We start from the raw sequence: 6,000 nt of genomic DNA, 5'->3' as shown, positions 1-6,000 counted from the left end.
CGAGCTTCGCTACGTCCCACAGCAAAGATAGGAAGAAATTATGAGGTTTATGTGTGTGTGTGCGTAGGTAAGGGTTTGTATGGTGCTTCTACGTTGCATGGAACCAGTGGTTATTCAGCAACGGGACCAACGGTTTTACGTGACTTCCGAACCACGTCGAGAGTGAACTTCTATCACCAGATATACACATTTCTGACCCCTCAATGGAAAGCCCGAGAATCGAACTCGCGGCCACCGAGGTGGCAGGCGAAGGCCATACCAACCACGCCCCTGAAGCGCTCGTAGGGAAGAGTGTGGATTAGTAAGTGTGATATCTTAGATATTTTAATAAAGTGAGAACGGGAGCTGATGAAACGTATTTTATTTTACTATATATATATATATATATATATATATATATATATATATATAGAGAGAGAGAGAGAGAGAGAGAGAGAGAGAGAGAGAGAGAGAGAGAGAGAGAGAGAATTTTGTCATAATTTGGCATAATCTGCTTCAGTTATTAGTTCAGTTACTCAGATAAAGGCTACAAAACATTGGTCGTTAAACATAAGGCCTCGATCGAGTAATGAGTGCATTTGTGGCTATTCCATCCTGACTCGAATCGATCCAGATTTTTCTTATTTATACTCTTGGCGCCTTTCTGTCTGTCGGTCGAGACATTCCACTTTGTAAATAATTGATTGCTTAAACAAAGAACACACACACACAGAGCGAATAATTAAACTGGATAGAAAAGTAAAAATGGCAGAACATACACTACACTTATTTCCATCAGCTGTCACTGATGTGTAACGATATTAAAATACAGTAAACTTCTATATCTCGTGTTTAAGGACAAACATTCAAACGGAATTTAAAATTGCATGTGACTCGATTTGACACATGTTCGCCAAACCACTTATCAATTGACGTCAGTTCATTCACACGAGAGTAATTTAGATGGAGTCATTAACACGAACAGGCAGGTTCTAAGAAAAAGTAAAGTACAAATAGAACGCGCTGGAACGCCAACGCATGACAGGGGGGAGCTCCCCCCCCAAAAAAAAAAAAAAAAAAAAAAAAAAACTCGCCAACCGACAAACTACAGCTTCAAATTCGCGTTCGAGGTAGGATGAAAAAATAGTAAATGAATACTAAGGCCACTTATTTGTCATTTGTCTTCCCTCTGCATCCCACAAATTCAACCGAGCAATTTGTGTGTGAGTAATCTCTCAATAGTTTTATCTTGGATACTTCATTAACGGCTCAACGGCCAAGATTGTGTACAGAGCACACACATCGTTAACTTCTCTTGAGCTCCTCCTCCTCCTCGCTGACGTCATGTCTGGTTTGGAATCGGCTAGTTCTTTTTCTCTTGTCCCGTTTTTTTTTTTTTTTTTTTTTTAATAATTTGGAATTAGCGCTTGCACATAATTAACATATGTTCTGCAAAGACGTCTATGTGCTCGCGAATGTATGGATATATACTAAATGCATACACACACACTATATACATACACACACACATATATATATATGTATATATATATATATATCCTATATATACCTATGTATGTATATATGGGCAAAACTTATCTAAAAAGCATGATGTGACGTTTCCAAGAAGCTTTCTAACTATGTGTAAAAATTCATTCGAAATCATACAATTATACATAATTATATATATATATATATATATATATATATATGTATATATATATATATATATATATATATAGAAAGCCTGGCATAGGCATAATATTGAATGATTTCGGATTATTTTTACACACACACACACACAACAATTAGAAAGCTTCTTGGAAACAACTGCCACACTATACTTTTTAAATAATCTTTGCATTTGATTTTCTATTAGATTACTTTCCCCTTACTGACAACGTAGTTATCTATAACACTAGAAAATTGTATTACAAGCGAATTTCAGCCAAGAAGCAAACATCTTTAATGAACCATATTTACATGAAAGTCTTATTCCCAAATATTGTCATCATATTTCTTAAGAAGAGTCCCATGAATGGAACAGACATTTTAATGAACCACTACACTTAGGCCACTGCGCTGCTGGCATACGATTGAAATGGAAGCGCAGGGTAGATTAGAAGAAAGAAGGGAAGACCAAGAAAGAGATGGGACGATTGTGTAGGGGAAGATATGTTATGGAAAGCTATTAATTAACGAGAACGATGCACAGGACAGAAATTGATAGAGACGACTCATTCATAACGGCGACCCCATATAAAAATGGGTTAAAGCTGGAAAGAAGAAGACTTATACCAATGCACGTGGCTAGGAGCAGTGTTTAAATGGAGCCAGATAGTGCTCAGCCTAAAACCGGTTTCAGGCGTTACAACCGAATTTGCTTTCTTCGAGAAGATTCCTTTCAAGGCAATGGAAGGATTGCAGCTGTGAATCCAGGTAAAAGTCACATTAATCTCTCCTAGATAGCGAATCCAAAGAGTAAATTTCAACCCGGTATGTATCCTTTAAGTATCCATAAACAGCCCAGAAGCAAATGACAATAACAATGAAATAACACATCACTGAAATACACTTGAATGGAACAATTGCAAGTCTTAGCAAAATGTTGCTATTTGTGGTTGGTAAATCCAGAGGTACTATTACACTAACAAATCAAATTCAGGGGGAGCACTTACTCTTGCTCTGACTTTCCCCAGAAGTACACTACAACAAGGACGATCTATGGTATATACAACTTGTATATACCATAGATCGTCCTTGTTTTAGTGTAATCTTTATTGAATCTATGTATTTTGGGGCATTTCTATTTAAAGGAAAAAACTCGAAGTTTTCAGCATTTGGCCTATGTTTGGCCATTTTTCAATAAATATTTGGCCAAAAGCACTGCAAGCCATCTGGTAACCCTGTATACAAGACCGCCACATTGCACAGATGCGAAAATAAATCAATAAATGTATAAAAATTAAATAACATTATAACAGTATATATATATATATATATATATATATATATATATATATATTATATATATATATATATATAAATCAGCTAATCCACTATTGTACCTCGGCAGTGTGTTGAAAATAACATGAAAGTGCTTGGTACTGCTTTTTTTTGCTGTGGCCATAGCTGAATAGATTTTCCACGTATTCAGTGACAATACACACACACACACACGTATATACATATGTATATATAAATATAAATATATATATATATATATATATATATAATATATATATATGTGTGTGTGTGTGTGTGTGTGTATTTAAGTGGTGTGTCACTGAATAGCGTGAAAATCTATCCAGCTATGGCCACAGGAACAATAAAGGAGTAGTACTAAGCGCTTTCGTGTTTTCAACACATTGTCTAGTTACAATAGTGGCCTTAGCTAAATATAATATATATATATATATATATATATATATATATAGTTAATAATATTACTTAATTTTTATACATTTATTTATTTCTTCTCGCATCTGTGCAATAGATGGCAGTTTTGTATACAAGTAGCCAGATCGTCCTTGTTCTAGTGTACTTCTGGGGCAAGTCAAAACAGGAGGCAGTGCTCCTCCTGGATTTGATTTGTGTGTATAAATAGTGCCTCTGGATGTACAGGCTACAAATAGCAACATCTTCGTTAGACTTGTAATTGTTCCATTTAAGTGTACTTCAATGATGTGTTATTTTATTGTTATTGCCATTTGCTTCTGGGCTGTTGATGGTGGCGCGATGCATCGTGGGGGGATTTGTGTTTGGACATAGCTTGTTTTCGAGTCATTAAAGGTTTATAATGTTTTAATCTGCTTAGCTTAATGAAAAGAGTATACTGTAAGTTGTTAATAGTAAATGGTATAATACTATTTGAGTAAGTGTTTTATCCATGTGGTGTATAACACTATTTGTTTAAGTGTTTTATCCATGTAGTTTATAACACTATTTGAGTAAGTATTTTATCCATGTATTGTCTTAATAAGTTTTATCCCAAGTAGAATTTACACTCTAAACTCTGATCACCATTTCATTATATAAACATTTTTCAGTGAAATCCACAGTAACTAGAAAAACCGCTGTTAACGGCTATGAACGTTACAGGCTAAACAAGCTAAAAAGTTCATTTTTCAGACACTAAATTCGACGATAAGCAAAATTTGCTAAAAAATCATCACTGACCAATCAGGAGAGGGGAAACAAAGCGACTGGTGCGATGCAGCGAACCGACCAATCAGCTTCGGGCATAGAATCACCCGATCCGTCCATCACGGCGGAAACACGTGAATCCAGGGTACTATCCATCCGATGCATCAACTACTTCAACTCGTGAACGGTCGATTTGTACAAAGTCCGTTGTCGTTGCTCGAAGTCTCTCTCTCTCTCTCTCTCTCTAGAGGATAATTAAAGCTTGATCTTTTTTATAGATGACTCTTCAGTCATATGAAGGTATTTTTAAGACAGATCCTAATAAGAATAACGAATTCTTAAGAAAAAGACCAGTTTTACTATACTCGGTTTTTTTCCATCTGTCCACCCGCCTGTGGTTTTTGCTTCCCGGGCTTTAAATAACATCCTATTTCGAATATTAACGGTGTAATTCACATACAATAAATTATTAAAACACTTTTCAGTTGCAAATGTACACCCAGATATCCTTTTATTTTCCTAAAACTTACACATAGCGTAACTATTTAAAGCCCGGGACGCAGTGTTACCATGCGAAAACACCACAGGCTGATGGACAGATGGAAAAAAACAGAGTATAGTTATGTCGATTATAAGCGGTAGCCGGCCGGATTTATTTTTTATTTATATAATCTTTACGTGATACGACCGAGAGGAGCCAGCCACTTTAAAAGATTCGAGGGCCTGTAAGAAAACTGTACTCGAATGTACTACCATTTTAAAGTGGTGACACTTTATTGAGAAGGAATAAATTATCTAAGCGACAGATATTTTTTAGACTGTTTCCTCTTATCTCTGGGGCAAATACTAATGACTCTAGGCGATAAAAGACAGCACTTAATGCTACTTAGGCGAATCCAATCTTCACGGCAGTTATCAGCTACAAAGATCTCATAGAAAGGACTAATCTTTGATATTATAAGAAAACTATGCATTTCTGTTCGTTCGTATGTAAGGCTTCACGGAGATTTTAGATTAGAACTTCGTTGAATTGTCGGAGAAAACTTGATGTGACTTGAGGACCTTTTAGATATCGATAGTTACTGATATTCGGATACAGATAATAACTTGTCCCATATAGAGTTTTGGTTACTCATCAATCTTCTTTCCCACCGTTATCCCTACACTAAGGGATCGGTTGCCTTATACGCCCGCTCCACTGCCTTCCCCACAACATCAGACATGGCTTGTTTTTGACAAAGGGTTTTTACAGCTTCATGCCCTTGTTGTCCTCAACCACAGTTATTGGCAGTGGGCCTAGCCTTTTACTAAAAAAGTCTACCTGCAAGGCAGCAGTTTCTATAGTTATTGGCGGTGGACCTAGCCTTTTACTAAAAAGTCCACCTGAAAGGCAGCAGTTTCCACAGTCATTGGAGGTGGGGGGGGGCCTACTCTTTCAACTAGAAGGTCCACCCCTGTAAGGCAGCAGTTTTCCCACAGTTTAATGGAGGTGGGCCTAGCCTTTTACTAAAAAAGTCTATCTGCAAAGCAGGGCCAGTTTTTATAGCATTGGTGGTTTTGGGACCTAGTTTTCTTTTAACTTAAAAGTTTCTGGTTCTGCAAAGGCCAGCAAGTTTTTAATTTTAGTTATTGGCAGTGGAAGGACCTAAGCCTTTTACTAAAAAGGGTCCCGCTGCCGGAGGCAGGCCAAGTTGGACAGCAGTTTTTATTAGCCCTTTAATTGATGGTGGGCCTAGGGTCTTTTTACTAAAAAGGTCTGTCTTTTGCAAAGTCAGCAAAAAGTTTTTATAGTTTTTATTGCAGGTGAAAAACCCTAGCTTTATACTAAAAAGTTTCGTGCGAGGCAGCAGTTTTCCCCAGTTATTTGGTGGTGGG

This window comes from Macrobrachium nipponense, chromosome 41 (assembly GCF_015104395.2).
Source record: "Macrobrachium nipponense isolate FS-2020 chromosome 41, ASM1510439v2, whole genome shotgun sequence".
In the NCBI taxonomy this organism is placed as follows: domain Eukaryota; kingdom Metazoa; phylum Arthropoda; class Malacostraca; order Decapoda; family Palaemonidae; genus Macrobrachium; species Macrobrachium nipponense.
This window is presented reverse-complemented; position numbering follows the sequence as displayed.